The following is a 23482-nucleotide window of genomic DNA, read 5'->3' as shown; positions in this document are numbered from 1 at the left end:
GGCCTCCCCTGAGGGAGTTGCCTTGTAAGGCACGGTTGATCCTCCTCAGGATCCACCTCCATGACCCCTTTTTGCTTCCAGACCTGTAACTAGACTAAATCCCAGCAGGCCCTGAAAGATGAGGAACAAAATGTGACCCGTGAGGAGGTGCACTACACTGCAAAAGAAGTACATGATTTTTCCAGTTTACCCAGACAGAAACCTGGAGAATCTGTATGGGAATGGATACTAAGGGCATGGGATAATGGCAGAAGGAACATAAGGTTGGGTCAGGCCAAATTGATCGATATGGGCCTACTAAGCAGAGATTCTGAACTGAATGCTACAGCTTGAGGGATTAGAAAGGGCTCGAAGAGTTTGGTTGGCTGGCTCAAGCATGGACCAGAGTAGTCTGTGCTAAGTGAAGTTGAAATGGCAGAACTGTCTTGGTGGACTGGAGAAGGAGGTATTCAAAAGCTTAGGGTGACTAGGACGTTAGAGTGGATTTGTCATGTAAACCTGCTCACTCAACCTAGGAAGATCCAGGGGACACATTTTCCGCCGTGACTATGAGGAATTAATTTCTGAGGGAGCCCTAGCATCCTTCAAGAACTCTGTGGTCACTCTTCTCTGAGGTCAGTAATCTCCATGGTAGTAACTGTTATCATTAAATTACAGTCCTTAGATGCAATGGGGATAATGAGATCCTGGGGTAGTAGGGGCCAAGTGATGACATTTAATTGCCAAAGACAAGGGGGATGTGGTTACCCTACTGGACAGCAGTAATCAGAATAGTAGGACTTAAAGAGACCTATGGCCTTGACTAGTTGATCATGGTGTCCCTAGAAGTGACATTGGCAGTCAATTAAATTCTTACTTATCTGTGTAAGAAGAGTCTAAGCCGGGGCACCTGGGTGGCTCAGTCGGTTAAGCGTCTGCCTTCGGCTCAGGTCATGACATCAGGGTCCTGGGATTGAGCCCCACATCAGGCTCCCTGCTCAGCAGGGAGTCTGTTTCTCCCTCTACCCCTCCCCCCTGCTTGTGATCTCTCTCTCTCACACTCTGTCTCTCAAATAAATAAAATATTTTAAAAAGAGTTCTAAGCCAAGTGAACTGAAGTCTAACTTGAATCATGAAAATAGAGATCCATCACCCCTCAAGGAATTCCGGGACTTGAGCTGGTTTACAGATCCAGAACCTTGAATGAAGAGGAGGCTGGACTTCACTACACTGCAAAAATTTATACCATTAATACACCTTCTAAGGTAAAGGATAAGTTGTTGTATCTGGCCCCTCCTACCACCAAAAAGTGGGACTCTGGATTTTGGAAGGAACATATTTCTCATTTGGGTGTACTACTCCGACCTACCTGAAAAGCTACTAGTTTTGATTGGTTTGAGTGGGGCCCAGAACAAGAAAAGTCTCTGCAGCAGATCCAGCCTACCCCGCTAGCTACAATGCCGCTTGGGCCATAGAGCCCAGCAGATCCAAGCGTGTTTAAAGTGTCAGTGGAGGCGAGAGATGCCATGTGGAGCCTCTGTCAGGCCCCTACAGGTACATCATGGCACAAACCCGTAGAAGCAAAGCCCTGCCATCTTCTTTGTACAACTACTTTCCTCTTGGTCAGTTACTGGGTCTTAGTGAACACTTAACTGTGAGTCACCTCGTTACCATTAGACCTGAGCTGCCCATCAGGAACTGGGTGTTGTTTGACCCATCAAGACATAAAGTTAGGCATGCACAGCAGCATTCTGTCATCAAACTCAAGTGGCATATACAGTCAGGCCTGAGTGGACCCAGAAGGCACAAGCAAATTACATGAAGAAGTGGCCCAAATGCCCTTTACCCATGCTCTCGACTTCTGGCCTCCACATTACTTTTTCTCTCCCAGCCTCCATCTGAGTGGCCTCAAGGGGCATCGCCTACAACCAGTTGACTGACAGAAAACTCAGGTCTGGTTTACAGATGGCTCTGCAACATATGCAGGCTCCACATGAAAGCAGACGGCTGCAGCGCTTACAGCCCCTTTCTGGGACATCCCTGAGGGACAGTGGTGAAGAGAACTCTTCCCTGTGGGCAGAACTTCAAGCAACCTGTTTGTCCATTTTATATGGAAGGAGAAATGGCCATATCTGTGATAGTAGACTGATTCATGGACTATGGCCAACGGTTTGGCTGGGTGATCAGGGACTTGGAAGGAACATGATTGGAAAATTGGTAACAAGGAAATTTGGGGAAGAAGGGTGTGTATACAATAGACAAACTGTAGAAAGAGCCCGGATGTCCATCGACAGATGAATGGATAAAGAAGATGTGGCATATATATATGCAATGGAATATTGCATCAAAAAAAATGAAATCTTGGGCGCCTGGGTGGCTCAGTCGTTAAGCGTCTGCCTTCGGCTCAGGTCATGATCCCAGGGTCCTGGGATCGAGCCCCACATCGGGCTCCCTGCTCAGTGGGAGGCCTGCTTCTCCCTCTCCCACTCCCCCTGCTTGTGTTCCTGCTCTCGCTGTCTCTCTCTCTCTGTCAAGTAAATAAATAAAATCTTAAAAAAAAAAAAAAAATGAAATCTTACCATTTGCAACAACGTAGATGGAACTAGAGGGTATTATGCTAAGTGAAATAAGTTAATCAGAGGAAGACACAATTTCACTCATATGTGGAATTTAAGAAACAAAACAGAAGATCATAGGGGAAGGGAGGGAAAAATAAGACAAAATCAGAGATGGGGACAAACCATAAGAGACTCTTAATCATAGGAAACTGAGGGTTGCTGGAGGGGAGGGGGGTGGGGAGATGGGTAACTGGGTGATGGACATTAAGGAGGGCACATGATATAATGAGCACTGGGTGTTATATGCAACTGATGAATCACTGAACTCTACTTCTGAAACTAATAATACACTATATGTTAATTAATTGAATTTAAATAAAATTAAATTTAAAAAAAGGGAAGTGTGTGTATAGACCGAATGGGTGAAAAACATGAAAATATTTGTGTTACATGTGAATGCTCACCAAAGGGTAACCTCAGCAGAAGAAGATTTTAATAATCAAGTGGATAGGATAACCGTTTTTATAAATACCAGTCAGCTTCTTTCTCCAGCCACCCCTGTCACTGCCCAATGGGTTCATGAACAAAACGTCCATGGTGACAGGGATGGAGGTTATATACATGGGCTTAGCAACGTAGACTTCTACTCACCAAGGTCAACCTGGCTATAGCCACTACTGAGTGCCCAACAGCAGCAGAGACCAACACGGAGTCCCCAGTATAATACCATTCCCCAGAGTGATCAGCCAGCTATCCAGTGACAGGTTGATACATTGGACTTCTTCCATTATGGAAGGGACAGTGTTTTTTTTCTTACTGAAATAGACACTCTAGATACGGATTTGTCGTCCCTGCACACAATGCTTCTGCCAAAACTACCATCCGCAGACTTGTAGAATGCCTTATCTATCATCATGGTATTCCACACAACATTGTTTTTTACCAAGGAACTCACTTCACAGCAAATGAAGGGTAGCCATGGGTCCATGCTCATGGAATTAACTGGTCTTACCATGTTGTCCACCATCTTGAAGCAGCTGGCTTGGCCTTTTAAGAACTCAGTTACAGCACCAGCTAGGTGACAGTACCTACCAGGGCTGAACTAAGGTTCTCCAGAAGGCTGTATGTGCTCTGAATCGGTGTCCAAATAGGGTACTGTTTCTCCCATAGCCAGGATTCACAGATTCCAGAATCAAGAGGTGGACATGGGAGTGGCACCACTATTACTCTTAGTGATCTACCAGCAAAGTTTTTGGTTCTTGCACCCACAGCCTAATTCTCTGCTGCTCTAGATATCTTGGCTCCAGAGGGGAAATGCTTCCACTAGGAGGCACAGCAATGATTTTGCCACCCTGCCATTTTGGTCTCCTCATAACTCTGAACCAATAGGCAAAGAAAGGAGTCAGTATACTGGTGAGGATGACCAATGCTGATTACCAACGGAAAATTACAGTGTTAGCATACAGTGGAAGTAAGGAAGAGTATTTCTGGAATACAGGAGGTTCTTTACATCATCTTTTAGTACTTACTACCAAGCCCTTGTGATTAAAGTCAATGGAAAATTATAACAACCCAACTCAAGCAGTATTATCCAACAGAAATTTAAAGGATTATTATGAACAACTTATTCCAACAAAACAGATAATCTATATGAAATGGACAAATTCTAAAACAAACAGAAAACCCCCACAAATTATCAAAATTGACTCAAAAAAAAGTAGAAAATCTGAGTAGACCAATATCAAGTAAGAACATGGAATTAGTAATTAAAAATCTTTCCACAAAGAAGAACCCAGGCCTGATGGCTTTCACTGTTGACTTCTATCAGACATTTAAGGAAGAAACAATGTCAATCCTATACAAATTCTTTCAAAAACTGGAGGATGAGGGAATGCCTCAAATTCATTTTAGTAACCCAGTATTAGCCTGATATAAAAGCCAGGCAAAAAAGTTACATGGAAAGGAAGCTATAGTTTAACATCCCTCATTAAATACAGATGCAAAATCCTTAACAAAAAAACAGCAAACCATATCTAGCAACAACAACCAAAAAATCACCATGACCAAGTGGAATTCATCCCAGGAATACAAGATTAGCTTAATATCCAAAACTCAATAAATGTAATACACCATAACAAAAGAATAAAAGACAAGTCCATAAGATCATCTCCACAAATACAGAAAATCATTTGGCAAAATCTAATATTTACTTATGATTTTTTTAAAAACTCAACAAACTAGGAACAGAAATGAACTTTCCCCACTTGAAAAGGAGCATCTGTGGAAAGCCTATAGCTAATGACATAATTAATGGTGAAGACTATGTGCTTTCCTGCTAAAACTGGGAATGAAGCAATGATGTCTGTTCCTACCACTTCTATTCAACATTGTACTGCAGGTTCTAGCCAGTGCAATAAGGGAATGGAAAGAAATTAAAGGCATACATATTGAAAAGGAAGAAGCAAAACTGTCTTTATGTGCAGATAACATAATCTTGTAGACAGAAAATTTTATAAAATCTACAAAAAAATTATTAGACCTAGTAAGTTTGGCAAAGTCACAAGATAAAAGATTCTGTGTTGTAGAAATTAATAAGCTATTTCTAAATTGTATATGAAAATTCAAGTGGCTTAGGATAATGAAGAAAAAGAAAAAGCTGAACAAGAACCCCACTGGAGGACTTACTATAATGTTACCGTAATCGAGACAGTGTGCTGCTGGGGTAAGGAACAACATATAGATCAATACAACAGAGTAGAAAGTACAGAAGTAAACCCTCATATTCAGGGTAAGTGAAGTTTTACAAAGATTTCCAGGCAATTCAATAAGGGAAATGATAGCTTTTCCACAAAACATAGTGGAACATTTGGATATCCACATGCAAAAACAAAACAAACCAGAAAATACACTTAGATCTTGACCCCACATTGTACACACCATGCATAGTTTTAACTAGATCATAGAACAAAATGTAAGTTCTAAGCCTATAAAAATGCTAGAAGAAAATCTTTGTGACCTTGGGTTAAGCAAATATTTATAAGAGAGGATTCTGAAAGCAAGATCTATAAAAGAAAAAAAAGTGTTAAATTGGACTTCATCAAGGTTTATTTTTCAAAAGATACCATTAAGGGGTGCCTGGCTGGCTCAGTCGGAAGAGCGAGCAAATCTCGGGGTCATGAGATCGAGCATATGTTGGGTGTAGAGATTACTTAAATAAATTAATTAATATTTTTTAAAAAAGATACCGCTAAGAAAATGAAAAGAGAGATGGGAGCCACACTAGTGGTGAGCACATATAGGGAAGTTGAATCACTAGGTTGTACACCTGAAACTAATGTAACGTTGTATGTCAACTATACTCAAAAAAAGAAAAAAAAGCTTTTATATTTAAAAGACAAGTCACAAACTGGGAGAGAAGACTTGCAAATCATACACCTGATGAAAGCCTTATAAATGAAACATATAAAGAGCTCTTACAGTTCAATAAGACAAACAACCAATTAAAAAATGGGCAAAAAATTCAAAGAGATATTTTACCAAAAAAGATATGAACATGGCTAATTCGCACATGAAAATATTCTCAATATTGGTAGTCATTAGGGAAATGCAAACTAATCCCTCGATAAAATACTTAACCCCTAGAATGACTATAATAAAAGACTGACCATACCAAGTCATATAGTGTTGGTGAAAAAATAAAATGGTACAGCAGCTTTGGAAAACATTTTCAGTTTCTCAAAATGTTAAACATACTTTTATCACCTGACCCAGCAATTGCACTCTGAAGTATCTATCTGTGAAAAATGAAAATATGTCCACACAAAAACTTGTAGGCAAGTGCCGTTAACAACATTATTGATTGTAACTCCAAACTGGAAACAATCTAAATGTTCATCAAATAGTGAATGAATAAACCTGTTGTGCTTTACCCATACACTGGTGTCCTGCTCAGCAGTGGAAAGAACAGCTACCAACAAGTGCAGCAACACGGATGAGACACAAAACGTCACGTGAGTGAAAGACACCAGACACAGAAGCCTCCATGTTACCCGATTCTATTTACATGAAATTCCCAGAAAAGGCAAAACTATGGAGACAGGAAGCAATCAGCGGTTGCCTGGGGCTGAGGGTAGGAGCCTGGATTGACTACAAACAGGCAGAAAGGAACTTTGGGGGGGGTGATAGAAGTGCCCAAAGACTGAATTATAGTTGCGGCAAGTCTACATAAATTTACTAAGAATCCGCAAGCTGTGCAGTTTCAGTGGATGAGCTGTCCGGTATGTAAGCTACACCTCAATAAAGCTGTTTTTGAAAACTGGACTCATTCTTACACACTGGAGTTTGTAGATACAAATTTATTCCTATTTCATCAGCTTTCATTTTCCCCAAACAGAAACATTCTTTTTACTATGAGAATCTGTTTGGACAAAAGCTGGCTATCTGCTTTCATCACTCTGTAATTTATTTACATGCCTTCGATTCCTTCTCCTTTCAGATATTTGCTTCTTTGCAATTATTCCACTTGGGAAGGGTTCGGTCACTGGGTCAGAGCAAAGAACGCACAGTAATCATGAGGCCCAGGTACAATTCCATCCCTTTATGTACCGCCTTTCTCCCCAATTTATAGCAATGATTACCTGACGCCAAGATGACTGCATTTCAACGCCTGAGAAAATCATCTGGAAAATTTAAACTTCTTTTTTTTTTTTTTTAGTATTTTATTTATTTATTTGACAGAGAGACACAGCGAGAGAGGGAACACAAGCAGGGGGAGTGGGAGAGGGAGAAGCAGGCTTCCTGCCGAGCAGGGAGCCCGATGCGGGCCTTGATCCCAGGACCCCGGGATCATGACCTGAGCTGAAGGCAGACGCTTAACGACTGAGCCACCCAGGCACCCCTAAACTTCTAACTGTATTAAGTCTTACTCCCATTAACATAGAGAAGAAATTAAGTTAATTGTGAAGCCTGTTTCTGTAAGCCTTCCAGATCTGGTGTCATCTGGGATCTGAGTTCTGGGATCTTGTAAACCCTGGATCAACTTCACTGGCCTGTTTGGCCACACTTTGCAAATCTTTCATACTTGGAAAGTTCTGTGCATGGTTCAAAAGGTTTTTAAAATTTTCACAAAACAAAACTCAAATCAAATCATGTTTATGATCTCTCTAAACCATACATTTTGACTTAATTGAATGCTTGATGAAATTATCACTCCAAATAATACGGCTGTAGGAAATCTGAACCAAACTATACCTACCAGTTTGTGCAATAAATAGACATACACAGAGCAAAGTACAACTCTGGGACGAGCTGCCCAAACCTAGTAGCAGAAAAACCATGGCTCTATTTACAAATGATAGGTTTTAGATGAAATGTAACTTTTATGTCAAGATGATGGTGATTTCTCCAGTGGAAATAAGAATGGTTGTATCTTTAAATTTGCTTTTCCTTTAGAGGTCACCAGTTCTTCCCAACTACCATCAGCCCTGCTTCCCCAGAAAGGAGAGTGTCTGTCACTAGCTCTCGTTCAACAGATTATTTTGGTCAAACATCTCTGAGATTCTAGATGGCTGAAAAATTGCCTCCCAGAAGAACGTATCAGACCTCGCGGAGTAAAAAGTCACAGAATGATGTAATCTCAGAGGTGAAGGAGACCACTCATCTAACTCAGGAAGCATCTCTGTAACTTCCCTGGTATTCATCTATGTAATTCTAGAAAACCATGACTCTCAACGTTTGGAATTCCATATTCTAGTCATTGTCTTCTATGTTGGTTAGGCATTTGTATTCTGCAGAGTAGGGAATCAGTTCTGCCTGTATTTGAATTAGACAACAGGACTTCTGACCCTGGGGAGAGTCATACCAAAAATAAAAGGCAAATGTCATGAATTTAAGCACAGGAGAGAAAATGTTTCCCTTTCTCTTTCCAGGATCATCCCATTCATGGCCCATCCATCATTTTGACTTCAAATACTATCCACAGACACCACTTGTGCTTAAGGGAGGGGACAGGAGCGTGCAGAGGTCTGCAGTTTCTGTTCCTGGTTTACAGTTTATATTTTTGTGAGACAATGATAGAGAGATACTTCCTCTACCCAACTTAGTACATTTAAGTTGTGAGTCATTGTACAGGAAGTAAAAGGAGTTCCCAAGGCCCTATACATATATCCTTTGGGGGTTTTTTTTATTAAGTGGGGTTTCAACATATTACAAAACAACACGTACAAATTGTATAAAAAACAATTCGTAGGGCTTCCAAAGAAGGACTCTAGAGTGATTATCTGGCATAAGCATCATCTTGCCAAACAGTTATTACTCATGGGCCTGGGGGTGCCTTGCATTCTTTCTAAAAATGGATCTTTCCATGAAAAGCCACAATACGTTGATGCTGTATGAGGTAAAACTACAAAAGAAGTTATTTTTATCCTCCAGGCAGTTAACATTAGATTCTAAATGGAGCCAACCAAATAGTTTACAAAAGAAGGGAAAAAAAGGAACCGAGACTTCTGGAAACATGCCGTATTTCTTTTCCTTCAGTTTACATTTCTGAAATACCTTTACTTATTACATAAAACCATATTCTCTAAACAATTATGTCTATTAATGAATGTCCCCAGCTTGTAGAAGGCAGTGACAGTAAATTCAAAGGAGAAAAACAAAAGACAATAGAGAGCAATCCTATCATTCTAAGAATAAGCAGCTGACTTTTTTTTTTTTTTTAAGATTTTATTTATTTATTTGACAGAGAGAGACAGTGAGAGAGGGAACACAAGCAGGGGGGGTGGGAGAGGGAGAAGCAGGCTCCCTGCTGAGCAGGGAGCCCGGTCCTGGGCTCGATCCCAGGACCCTGGGATCATGACCTGAGCCGAAGGCAGACGCTTAACCAACTGAGCCACCCAGGTGCCTTAAGCAGCTGACTCTAAAACATGCCTTCTATTTCTACCGTTTCTGAACCAGACTCTGCATTGAAAGGTAGTGCTGGGAAAGCATTTGATCTATAATTAGAAAGATATAAACACAAAGAGGGGTGCCCGGGTGGCTCAGTCGGTTAAGCCTCCAGCTTTGGTTCAGGTCATGATCTCAGGGTCCTGGGATGGAGCCCCCTCGAGCCCTGCATCTAGCTGCCTGCTCAGCGGGGAGTCTGCTTCTCCCTCTCCCTTCCCCCCTCCCACCCCGCTGTGTGTGCTCTCTCTTGCTCTCAAATCCATGAATAAAATCTTTAAAAAAATAAAAAGAAAGAAAGATGTGATTGCAAAGATCTGTGTGGCAACAGTAGCTCCATCCCTTACAAACAGATCTGGAGCAAGAGACTTCAGCACTAACGCAGTTACCTCTTCTGCGAAGTGGGGCTATGGGGATAAGGGTGCCTCCCTCATCAAGGAGCAGGAGTAAACGAGACGGGAGGAGAAACGGTAATTAGCCCGTTGCCAATCATATAACAGGCACCACAGGGATGAGCAAGTAGGATCCTCACTCTTGGATGTACACAGGATTTTGAGGAAGGAATGGTGGGGAACAATGAGCAGAAAAAAGAAAAATAAGCAGTAAAGGGGTAAGGGCAGAAGGGGGGCGGGTCTGCCTGGTGACCTGCACGGATCTTGAGGTCCTATAAGTCTCACAGCATTTGAGAACCACATCTTTCCATCTTGATCATTCTGAAATCATGCACCAGTGATTTTTCCACCTGGTAGATTTGTAAGGTCACTAGTCATAAGCTCCCACTTTGCACAGACTGAACTGAAATACTGAAATGTTGGAGGCCCAGGGGCAAAGCCAGAAAGGAAACCCCCAACTTACTGTGGCCATTCAGCTGTTCTGTCCATGAGCAATAAAAATGGGTCTAATTGTCATTTTTTAAAAAAATCTCTCATGCATGAATATATATTCATGAAAATATAAAATACTTAGGATATTGTAAATAGGTTCTATCACAGAAACTAGAAGAACATATGGACAAATAAAAACATAATTTCATGTTAGGATAAGATTACATGCAATATTCCTGTTGGATTTCCCTTATGTAAAATCTTCAGAACAAAAACTACACTATGCATGCGTAGATCTTAACACCATCAATATCTTTCTTTCTTCTTTCTTTTTCTTCTTTCTTTCTTTCTTTCTTTCTTTCTTTTTTTTTAAAGAATTTTTTTTTTTAAGATTTTATTTATTTATTTATTTGACAGAGAGAGACACAGCGAGAGAGGGAACACAAGCAGGGGGAGTGGGAGAGGGAGAAGCAGGCCTCCCGCGGAGCAGGGAGCCCGATGCGGGGCTCGATCCCAGGACCCTGGGACCATGACCTGAGCCGAAGGCAAACGCTTAACGGCTGAGCCACCCAGGCGCCCCTCTTTCTTTCTTTCTTTTTTTCTCTCTCTCTCTTTCTCTAAACACTAAAATCTGAAACCACTGGATGATAAGTGAAGCCTTTAGCAGGCCTACCTACCTGGAAGGCTCCATGACACATGGATATTCCCAAGAGCTAATTTCCTAGTAACTGTGGCACATTCCTAGCACAATTACTTAACACAGACTAAAGAAATTCCGGAAGAAAGTCAGAAAACCACTGAGAACTAGTTGCAAAGCACATGGTTTTTAAATCTTAAAGGCAGATTCGGGGGACCAGCAATCCAGAAGTTCGAGCACCACCATCCTGAATGCTTGCCTTATCTTAGAGGCACCGCAGTCCTGAGTGACCAGATAGTCCAGAGCTCAAATGGGCCTCTCGAATCGCTTCCTGAAGGATGCTAACAATCAACATCCAACCCAAGAGATGCCAGTGGCTTTCTCCTTAATCCCACCCTCATGCAAAGAAAGCAGCATCTCACCAAGAAACACATGCAAGAGAAGGGGAGAGAAGAAAGAGAAGGTGAGTGAGAGCAGTGGAGGTAAAGAGAAATGAGCAGACGGGACTTCTGCATGCCTGAGGCCAAGAAGCCCTTTTGTCAGCTGAGGCAGCTGCATAAAGAACAGCCAAGCTGTGCTTTGAGCAGGGATGCTATGTGCCAGCGATTCCACACGAGCCTGGTGCCTCCTGGGAGACCCACTGCAGACTGCCCACGTGGGGACAATCCATTCTTCCCTTTGAGAGAGGCAATAAAGCTCCTATTTCTGGGCAAGAGCCACAATCTCATACTCGCTAAGACTGCCGCTGAGAAGTTCCCAGCCTTGCATTCCTATTCCTGGAGGAAAGAGTGCCCTATGACCAGTTTTCAGATGGCAAATAGGATATTGTTTTATTTCTTAGATTGGTATGATTACTGATGGAGCAACAGTCATATAATAAAGAGTTGGCTTTTGGCCAGTTTTGTTTCACAAGAAGCTTGAGAACTTCCAGAAAGCATGATATATGAGCCTTGATTCACAGCGCCTTAAAAAATTGTATACCAAAATGTACATACACACATAGCGTGCAAATGCTTCATAAGCGTCATGTTTTTCTAACCATCTTGGTCTGCTGCTCTACTTCCTGCCTTCGTGAACAGGATGTGACCCAACAGGATGCAGCTCTCCCTTGTTTTCCATTTTTCAGCTCTAAAAGTCCCACGTCTGGGTTTGCTGACTTGATCATTGACCTCTAGTAACCATGGCCAACAAGAGGAAAATCTGTACGTCAATAATCTGAGCCTCCAAGACTGTTGGAATTTCTGTTCTTTCCCCTGGTCCTCTCCCTAAGTAGGCGAAGAGCAGGTAAAAACTGATCAGCTGATTCATCATCTGACTGGATCCACAACGGTTCTGCAACATCTCTGCCAAGGGCTGTGCTGCCCGAGGGTGGACATTTTACACCATGAGAGAAGATGGCGGGACCCTATGTAAGCTCACAGCCCACCCGCCACACCCCGGCCCGCCTTGTGGACATATCCCGCGATCATCTGAGATCTTGGGCACTTGCCCAGCTGGATGTGTACAGGGGCCTGAACATGGCCATCAGAGCTCGCCCCTTCTAACGGGCTGTCATCTATCCAGTTATTATAGTTGCGTTAACTGAAGCACAGAAAGGTTAAGTAACTTCCTCAAGGACAAAGCTTTTTCTACTCCCGCACACTTCGCAGGGAGCAGGAGTAGAGGAAGCTGGAGACTTGAGGAGGGCCACATATGACCAAACAGCAGACGAGAGACAGATGCCATTAGAAAGCATGAATGACCCCCTTTGACTTCAACCTCCAGCTCCTCTTAGTCACCTGCCATTCACCAATCTCTGGAACACTTTTGAAATCCATTTGTATCTCTCCCTCATGCCAGCCATCAAGTTGATACCCTCTGCAGACTTACTACTCTGCTGTCTTGACCTCTCCAGGACAGTCTTGGGACCAGAGGCTGGTCCTAGTGGCCTTCTGAGAGCTTCCCGTGAGCGTCCCTCCTCTTCTCAAGTCCTCTCCATGCACAACAGAAAAGCAAAAACAGGAAGAGGGAGGGAGGGAGGGGGAGTGTTGTCCCAGGCTGGCCTTCTTGAGCTTTCAGAGATGGGATCACACGGTGAGCACCTGCAGCCAGTGCTCAGGTCCTCAGACCACCCACAATCCCCCAGACTGGTCTGGGCCAGCAAGGGGTGTATTTCCCTAGCCAAGGAGACAGCTTTGGAGATGGAAAGTAACCTCTGTCTTATTGCAAAGCACACAATTGTCCACTGCACCACAATTAGAGGACGGAACATGGCTTGAGGAAGAGGCAGGAGGCAGCTAAGACTTCTACTGGGGAGTCATGTTAAGTTTGGGGTTCAAGAGGACCATCTAGGTGGACTGTCTAGGAGACAATTGGAATTCTCTATTGGATGAAACCCTGATATATTAAATAGCACCTCGGTTCTTCCATAATGTGGTTTTATTCGTGAGAATCTACACTATCTCCCATGAGTTTCCTTGCCATAATTCACTACTAAATCAGACTTAAATATGCATAACTGTGATTTGTGCAGCTAACAGCTCATATGCCAAAATTAGGACCCTTCTTTAACTTCAGACTTAAGATGGGGTTAAGTCACCCCTTCAGATAACTATGATATTTTAAAAATATGTAGGGTTTACATCGAGCTCCCTGCTCAGCAGGGAGTCTGCTTCTCCCTCTGCCCCTCACCCTGCTCTCGTGCTCTCTCTCATTCTCTCCTCTCTCTCAAATAAATAAATATTGGAGACGTAATTTTTTGTCTTATTTCTAAATTCATATGATTATGAAATTATCACTTTCTTTCTGGTGTTATAGTTATTTGCACTCATAGGTTGGAGTGCCTATTACACGGTGAGCTGCTGGCTCATATTCTAACCCGACAGGTCTGGCACTGTGCTTTGCACACAGTAGACTTGCAAAAAATATTAGAGGTCTTTAATTTAAATAAAGAGTGACCCTTGGAAGTGACACATGCTTAATACTCAGAACTCTTACAATTGAATCAAACCTTTTAGAAAGTTAATCATATTTAAATTGTTTGTTTAAATGTGTGCCAAATAAATTTTAAAATAAGTATCAAATTGAAAGGGACATCAAACCAAATGCAGTTTTACGAAGTAACAATCTAGGTATGTCATGAATAAAACCATCACATAAATCTCTCATTTCCTATAGCCATCTACAGCATTTGTTCTCAGCCTTGACCACAAATTTGGATACCTGGGCCCAATCTCTAGAAATTATTTGGTCCAGCACTTAACTAAAGGATAGGATTTTTTAAAAGTCTAACGTGCAGTAGAAGTTGAGAAGCAATGAACTTAAATTTAATCTTTCCAAAAATATGATTTTCCAAATGTTCAACCTCTCCAGTAATTAAAAGAATTAAGATAGAAACAATAACTTGCCACTATTTCAGATTATCATATAGGCAAATACTAAAGAGAATATTAATATTGAAGCATTGACATAGTGTTTTTCAAACTGTGAGTTACTACCCATTCGTGGATTATGTAATTAACATAGTGCACCATATCTAGCATTTAAGAAAATTTTGAAAGGGAGAGGGACAGGAGAGGAGAGAAAAAGGTCATTGCATCAGGTCAGGAAAATAGTAAATTTTGTTTAATGTGTATATACCGAATCACTATGTGAGATGTATTTCTTACAGTAGGTCAAGCTGCACAAGTTTGAAAAACACTCTAGGATGTAAAGGAAAACACTCTCCTGCGGTGCCGGGGGGATATAAATTAGCACAACTTTGCTTGACAGCCTTTTAGCAACAGGCATTTAAAGCCTTGAAAAGTCTTTATTTTGACCCAGATGTTTCTGATCCAAGAATTTATCCTAATGAAATAATCTCTCAAAGGCACATCTTCATGTAAGAATGTGCATTCCATTGCTGTTTAAATGTCCAGCCATGTGGATTATGGTTAAATATGTTATGAGATACCACACGATTAAATACAATGCAGCTTTTAAAAATACCGAAGTAGATTGATCTCCATTGACCTAGAATGATGTTCAGATACATTAAAAAAAAAAACAAAAAACAGGTCACAAGACATTAGGTGTAGTATGATCCCACTGTAGTGTAGTTATAAATACATTAAAGCTGTGGAGAGAAAGGTTAAGTGCATGGACTAGGAGCCAGAACATTTGGGTTTCACGTCCTGGCTCTGCAGCCCACCCCAATCCCCCCAGCTGCATGGTGTTAGACAAGAATCTCAGCAATGCAATGGAGAGAATTACTGTATCCACCTCAAAAGTTTGCTGCGAGAATAAATTTAGTTATCACATGTAAAATTCTCCAAGCAGCGCCATGCACTTGGTAATCACTCAAGGAATGTTAGCTGTATTTCTATCAGAAAGAGAGAGAAATTTCACAACAGAAATCCTAACTAACAAGGGTCCTCCTCTGGGTGCTATGTTTAATAATGAATTGCATTCATTAATTTATATATTTTGTATATTTAAAATTTGTGATCAGAAAAGACAATACACAGCATAAAATTAAAGTATATAACTCATTGAGTTCTAAAATGTCTTTAATGGCTATAGGCTAAAAAATAAATAATACTAAAAAGGAATAACAGTAAAACATGTTTTAATTGGATTTTGCTTACCACTGAGAGATAAGGTTTGAAGGAATTTTTTTTTTTTTTTTCCCCTAATGGGCTATGAATTCTGCTCTGGAATTCCATTTCCCTGATTTTGGAATTTCTGTAACTTCTGTGAATGGTACAAAGACCCTGCCTCCCCGTCACCTTCTCTAAAGGTGTTCTGCTTTCTCTCACGTTATCAGTCCAAGTAAGGCTGCTGACAGAAATCTCTATTAAATTGCCCCATTACATAAGCCTCCAAGCTACACCCTATCCCACTATCATAGCTTAGGCAATTGAATTTCTGTTAATAATGATGACATCCTGTCCAAAGAAAACAGTTCAATCTGAGCTGTCCTCTGTGTTTATCCATGAGTTATGAACAGAGTCCTTAAATGGCATTGTGTGTGGGTGGGAAATTCATTACTAAAGAAAACTGGGAATTACAGAAGCACGTGGAAAAGGGGATCTGAAATTCACCCATTGTTTCTCCATTCAAAATCCATTAACACGCTAGTATATTTCCTTCCAGTCTCTTTGTTTACAGATCATCCTAGGCTGCTGTAGTCATGTTACAGACACAACTAAGTCAGTTGTTCCTTCCCCTTGGTGTTACGTCATAAGTATTTGCCATGCTACCATATAATTTCAAAAACACTATTTTAATGACTGAATAAAATTTTCTTGAGTAAGTTAGCCATTTCTCCTTTAAAAGACCTTCGAATTGTTTTTAAGTTTTAGCTGTTATAAACAGAACCATGAAAAAATTCTGTGAGTGAGCTTTTCTTGTATGTAAAATTGTTCCAGCTTTTTTCATGTGTAGAGTCAAAAAGATGAAATTACTGTATCAAAGGTAATGAGCACTTTATGTCTTTGGATAGATGTTGTTATATTACAACCGACCTTATTGTCTACTTCATCCCCTACATTGGAATCCCTCTCATACATTGGTAGAACTCTTTAAAAAGGCACTAGCAATATGGAGTATTCATTGATATGCAGCCTTGCTCCAAAAAAAATTTTTTGAAGCAGTTTACAAAAGCAAGCACAGCTAAACAAATATTTTTGAAGTGGGAAAGTTAGGGTGAAGAGGAAAAATAAGAAAAGTGACAACTAGTATTTATTGAATATTTATTGTGTATCAGACATTGTGTTAAGACTAGCATATCTAGTCTCATTTAATTCCCACAGCAAAGAGGTAGGTATTATTATGCCTGTTTTACAGATAAGAAAACCGATTCCACACAAATAGTAAGGGACAGAGTTGATATTCAAGCCCCAGAATTTGACCCCTTGATTGTTGTTTTAAAAGATTTATTTATTTATCTTGAGAGAGAGAGTGAGCATGAACGGGACAGGCAGAGGCTGAGAGAGAGAATCCCAACAGAGTCCGCACACAGCATGGAGCCCAACGTGGGACTCGATCCCATGACCCTGAGATCATCACCTGAGCCGAAATCAAGAGGCAGCCACTTAACCAACTGCACCACCCAGGAGCCCCTTGAGCCCTTAATTATTAGGCTGTACTTCATCCGGGGCTCCACTGAGTTACCTTTATGAGGGGGGAGAATAAGAAAGCAAAGCTGTGGATAAGGGGGACTCCTGTATGTGGAAACTTAAAAACAAAAACCAGAAAAACCAGCTCATAGGTGTGGAGAACAGACTGATGGTTGCCTGAGGTGGGGGGTGGGTGAAATGGATGGAGAGAATCAAAAGGTACAAACTTCCAGCTATAAAAGAAGTGTAAGTCGTGGGGATGTAATGGACAGCATGCTGACTATCGTCAATAATAATGTAGTGCATATTTGAAAGTTGCTAAGAGAGTAGATCTTACAAGTTCTCATCCCAAGAAAAACAATTCTGTAACTGAGTGGGGATGGATGTTAACTAGACTTACTGCCTGATCATTTTACAATGCATACATATACCGAATCATTATGTTGTACACCTGAATATAATGTTCTATGCCAGTTATACCTCAGTTAAATTTGGCTACTCGTGTAGCCACATAAGATAGAAGAGGACATGAGAGACAAAGAGGTGATAGGAGGAGTAAGAGGCACACCTAGTAAAGAGCAGACCCTGGCACGGGGAGAGGGACAGAGGGGTCGGACACAGAGAGGACTGGGCAAACGAGCCTGCCCACCCCCATCCCCACAAGCTGTTCCCAATAATTCTCAAAATGATCACACACTACGATAATTTCTGCTCCTAGGAATGACCCTAATTAAGAAAGATAAGGCACACATACCCCCGATTTGGAACAGCCACTCTCTTGGGTTTCATTATAGTGCCATTTCTCTCTGAAATAGTACACCCAAAAAGTAAATCGACATGCCAACCCACACGGGACACGGCAGTCTGTTTTCCCATGCTCTGAGTGCCGTTGGAGGCTCCGTGATAGTGACAGTCCTGTCCTCTGGTGGTGAGTAACTCACATCTGCAAATGCTCCCCGCCATAGAGCCCTCTACAGCTCCATCCTGAGCTCATGTGCAGCGCGGTGCGCGCTTTACTCCACTGTGGCCTCGTCCCCTGTCATTTAACTGTGTCCTAGAAAACAATTTTGACCGAGCGTAGTAGACCAAGTGTACAGAAGCGATAGTGTGCTAGACCTGCCCCCCAAATATACACATTCGTATATGTACGCGTGTGTGTATAGATGCAGATTACATATTCAAGTTTTTTGGCACCTTAAGTTACCCTCAAGGCAAAATCGTTTGAGGAGGAATAAAGTTAAGTTCAGCAGGCAACTTGATAGTTTGAGGGGCCTCATAAATAGAACCGGAGCCTTGACAGTCCGACCAACAATTACTTGACCTGCAGCTGGAAGAATGCATGCCCAGACACAAGTTGTGACTGACAGGATGGCATGGTGCTGGGAGGCCCCCTTCCCAGAAAGCTGGCCGTGTGGGGCGAGCCGGTGCAACTGGCTTTCCCAGCTCCAAATACCAGGTGCTCTAGTCCTTGTGTTCTGCGTACTGAGAAACCGTCTGAGCCTGGGACTGGGGAAGCCATCAGCACATATTTGTGGACTAAATCCTTTTTCATCAAAAAATGTCAAAATAGTGGAGACATTTAAAAAGTTAGACATCAGGTATCTAGAACCTTCATCCACTTAGAATTCTCATTTTCTGACTATATCATCAGCATTACGATCCTATCAGCCCCCATTCATTTTTTTTAACTTTTTGTAATTGAGATAACATTGACGTAAGACATTGGGGTAAGTTTAAGGTGTACGAAGTGTATAATAGGATACATTTATATATTGCAACATCATCCCCGCCGTAGGGGTAGCTAACACCTCCACCATGTCACAGAATTGCCAGTTCTATTTTGGGCTGAGAACATTTAAGATGGTGCCTCTTAGCAACTTGGAAGCACAAATACAGTAGTATCGATGATAATCTCTATGCTGTGCATGAGATCTCCGGAACTTATTCCTCTTGCTGGTTTAAGACCCATTCACTAGTAGAAACCCCTTAGCTGGCTGGTGACAGATGAGCAACACATGGGGAAGCAGAAAGAACAGCAGGAACCAGAGCAGTCCTTTAGTCTTGTTTTTCCACTGCCCAATGAGCAGCTTAAAAATCATCGTATCATTCAAACACAGTACTACAGAAATTAAGCTAAGTTAATATGATCCCAACACTAGTCTGATTAGAGTTGCCATATCTTTGTGTCCCTACAAACAATATGGAGAGCTTGTTTTAAAGAACATTTTGTGCCTCACCTCCAGAGATTTTAATTTAGCAGGTCTGGGTGGGCCCGGGAATCTACCTGCTTAACAAACGCCCTAGAAGATTCTGCTCCAGGAACGAAACTATTGGAGATGGTAAAGCAGCGCCATCTGGGCTGTGTGCACAACAAGGGCCGGGTAGCCACAGCCCCAGGTCAATCAGCTAGCTCATTGAAGAGCACAGGTGCATTCTCCCTGTTTGTCATAAATTAACAGGGTCTCTTTCACATTCTGTTGCTAACCTAAGCTTTTGAAAATTATGGAACACCAGCTGGAGTTCATGGAAACTGCTGTGAGCCACGTTATATGGTAGGCATACAATAACAATCTTCCAAATTAGCCATTGTTCTCACCATTTTAAAGATGAGGAAACTGAGCTTATGGAGGGTAAGATGTTTACCCAAGATCAACAGCTGGTAAGTGCCCGACCCTGGTTCCAAACCCCTGAGTCTGTCCAACTCCAAATCTGCAGTGATTCCCTGACAACTAAAGAGTATATTACTTTCATTTTTTAAAAAAGATTTATTTATTTATTTGAGGGGGAGGGGGCTGAGGGAGAGGGAGAAAGATTCTTAAGCAGACTCCACACTAAGCAGGGAGCCTGACAGGGGGCTCCATCTCATGACCCTGAGATCATGACCTGAGCAGAAATCAAGTCAGATGCTTAACTGACTGAGCCACCCAGGCACCCCGAGAGTACATCACTTTTAATTCTTCAGTGAGAACTTATGTTTAGTGATTTTGAATATTATCCATGGGTCATCAGTGCATTCCAGGTAGTGCTAAGGTTCATAACATAGCAAATGTCCTCCATTCTAAGACAATGTTAAGATTTGATAAGAAGAAACATCAATTAAGTAACAGCTTTCAAATGCGTAAAATTCTACAGTAAATCTATATATTGAGGGTAAGATGCCTCACAATTTTGGAAATGTAAAAATGTAAACATAAATAATAAAGGAAAAGATCTTAAGGGCGCCTGGGTGGCTCAGTCGATTAAGCATCTGCCTTCAGCTCAGGTCATGATCCCGGGATTCTGGGATCGAGCCCCGCGTCGGACTACCTGCCCAGCGGGGAGCCTGTTTCTCTCTCTCCCTCTGCTGCTCCACTTGCTTGTACTCTATCTCTGTGAAATAAGTAAAATCTTTTTAAAAAAAGAACGAAGATCTTAGAACCAATAGGAAAAACACTACAATTTACGGCTGGTTTGACTCCCCAGCCACTGGCTTACAGCGCCACCTGCTGTAAGATAGTGGCAACTACATTAGCCCTCACCGCCAGGGCTTTGCCAGAACGCCGGTCTGAGGTTTACAACCCCCAGAGGTCTAACAGAGCAAGTGCCAATATCAGATATGATGTGGGGATACAGAATGAAGGCAAAATAAGAATAGAAATAAAATATAAGAAGAGGGAAACTAAGGAAGATGGGAAAGAAAAAAGTAAAGTAGAAAAGGGTGTCCCATTATGGAAAGCTGTATCTTAATATCTACCTCTTGTTACATGTCTTAATATCTACCTCTTGTTACATGCAGGGTATTTTGCATATTTTATCTCCAACCTATTTTATTGATCTGCCTTACAGAGGCTTGCCTTTTTTTATCATTTCAGTCTTTTCAAAGAATAAGGTTTGGCTTTGTTTTCATTGATCATCTCTAGTATATTGTCACTTCTATTTTTGTTCATCTCTGTCATTTGCTTCCTTTTGTTTACTCTGGGTTTTTGGTCTCTATACCTATGCCATGTAATTTTAAATCATAGGATTTCCGAGCTCGAAAAAGACCTCATGTCAAAAAGACCTCCCTCATGTTAGAAAGAGGCCCAGCGAGAAAGGAGGTTTGCCTAATTTCCTACAGCTGGGGACGAGCTTCCACGCTCTTGACTTACTGCTCTTTCTTCATTAGGAGCACCGTGGCCCCTCCTCCCTTATTGTCTCTCTCTCTCGCCTTTTCCTCTTCCCCCACCCAGAACAGAAAAAAATGAGATTGCTGGATTGATACAATTCAGAAGAAATAGGCACACTTGTCCCTCACAATGTTTGCATGTAAGAATTTTTAAAACAGTACACATTCATGTTGGTGGTTAGTTGTTTTTCCCATTTTTACAATACTGCACACTTAATCCAAATGGACGGGTTACCTGTTGAATGAAAAGAGAGAAAAGGCCACAGGTAATCAAATATAACACAATATTAGAAAATAAAATTCGGGGTGGCTCAGTCAATTAAGTGGCTGCCTTCCACTCAGGTCATGATCTCAGGGTCCTGGGATCGAGCCCCACATCAGGGTCCCTGCTCAGCGGGGAGCCTGCTTCTTTCTCTCCCCCTGATTGTGCTCTCTCTCTCTGTCAAATAAATAAATAAAATCTTTAAAAAAAAAGGAAAATTCAGGCCCTTTCGCCGCGTCGCCGGTGCCTGTGCTGCCCGCTCCTCCTCGCCTGTCCTCTCCCGGCCGAAGCCCGGGGGACCAGAGCGAGACGCGGGGACCATGTTCCGACGCAAGCTGACGGCCCTCGACTACCACAACCTGGCTGGCTTCAACTGCAAAGATGAAACAGAATTTAGAAACTTTATTGTTTGGCTTGAAGACCAGAAAATCAGACACTACAAGATTGAAGACAGAGGTAATTTAAGAAACATCCACAGCAGTGACTGGCCCAAGTTCTTTGAAAAGTATCTCAAAGATGTTAACTGTCCTTTCAAGATTCAAGATCGACAAGAAGCAATTGACTGGCTTCTTGGTTTAGCTGTTAGACTTGAATATGGAGATAATGCTGAAAAATACAAGGACTTGGTACCTGATAATACAAAAAATGCTGACAATGCAGCTAAAAATGCAGAGCCATTGATCAACTTGGATGTAAATAATCCTGATTTTAAGGCTGGTGTAATGGCTTTGGCTAACCTTCTTCAGATTCAGCGTCATGATGATTACCTGGTAATGCTTAAGGCAATTCGCATTTTGGTCCAGGAGCGCCTGACCCAGGATGCAGTTGCTAAAGCAAATCAAACGAAAGAGGGCTTGCCTGTTGCTTTAGACAAACATATTCTTGGTTTTGACACAGGAGATGCAGTTCTTAATGAAGCTGCTCAAATTCTGCGATTGCTGCATATAGAAGAGCTCAGAGAGCTACAGACAAAAATTAATGAAGCCATAGTAGCTGTTCAGGCAATTATTGCTGATCCAAAGACAGACCACAGACTGGGGAAAGTTGGAAGATGAACATTTTAGGATTTCAGCTTCTCACCTCCTTAGTACCATTGGGAACCATGTATGCTCTGGCATGTGTTTGGAAATCAAATGTCACATTTTCAAGGGAAGAATCCTAGAAAAATTGACTCTGTTCTCGAGATTTACCATCATTGCTTTTTCTTTAATAAAGTTCAGGAAAGTGGAAAAAAATAAAAATAAAAATAAAAAAAAGGAAAATTCAATGTGCCTTCTAGATGATTCTACCTGTATCTATTAAAAATTCTGATATCAGATATTTGGCAAGAAGCAAAAAAATAGATGATATCTTTATGTATCAATTATTGGTGTCAAAATGCAAATGTAGTCCTACAATTCCAGTTAAAGAGATGAGCACTTCCAGTCATAAACTATGAAACTGTGGGATAATAGTACTGGCCCTGAGAAGGTTTGACTTTTGGGCTTCGATCGGCCCTTACATGCCACCCCTCCATCTTCAGAAGCCCTGGTGGCCTCGACGTCTAAGTATCCTCAGCCCTCTGTCGAGACCTTTGATAAGAAAAGAATCTGGTATTAGTCATTCATATCTTTGTATGGAGTTATTACTCAAATGCCCTCTCCAAAGGCCATTTGTATTTGTTTTCCTTCCGTGTGGACTAAAAGGCTTTTGTCTCTAAGAAATTAGAGGTAGCGCCTGACCTGAATGGCAGGTCAGCGAGCCGTGGGAAGAAGGGCTTTCTAGGTGTCTTGGAGATCATTCCACCCACACTATTGAAGACCCTGCATATATCAATCTGTTAAGTTGACCATGTCCTCCAAAAATGTATAGTCCCTAACAGTGCTTCTCAAAACAGTGTTAATAGTTGTTAACACACACACACACACACACACACACACACACACACATACACACACACACACACACACACGCTGTGGGCCAGTATGCAATATACTGATGAACAGGGTGATGCTCTGACGGGGTATAGACAGGGGTATATTTCTAAAACATACCTAATCACAGGCCATTTTCTTCAAGTAGC

General features: G+C 41.7%; 1 pseudogene; it reads left to right on the top strand.

Moving 5' to 3' along the window:
• The first annotated feature begins 21635 nt into the window (after nt 1-21635).
• On the top strand, nt 21636-22681 carry LOC118554838 (RNA transcription, translation and transport factor protein pseudogene; annotated as a pseudogene).
• The last annotated feature ends 801 nt before the right edge of the window (nt 22682-23482 follow it).

The sequence above is a fragment of the Halichoerus grypus genome, chromosome 5 (genome assembly GCF_964656455.1).
Source record: "Halichoerus grypus chromosome 5, mHalGry1.hap1.1, whole genome shotgun sequence".
Taxonomy (NCBI): Eukaryota; Metazoa; Chordata; class Mammalia; order Carnivora; family Phocidae; genus Halichoerus; species Halichoerus grypus.
Note: the sequence above shows the minus strand (reverse complement) of the source record. Positions and strands in the feature narration are given on the sequence as shown.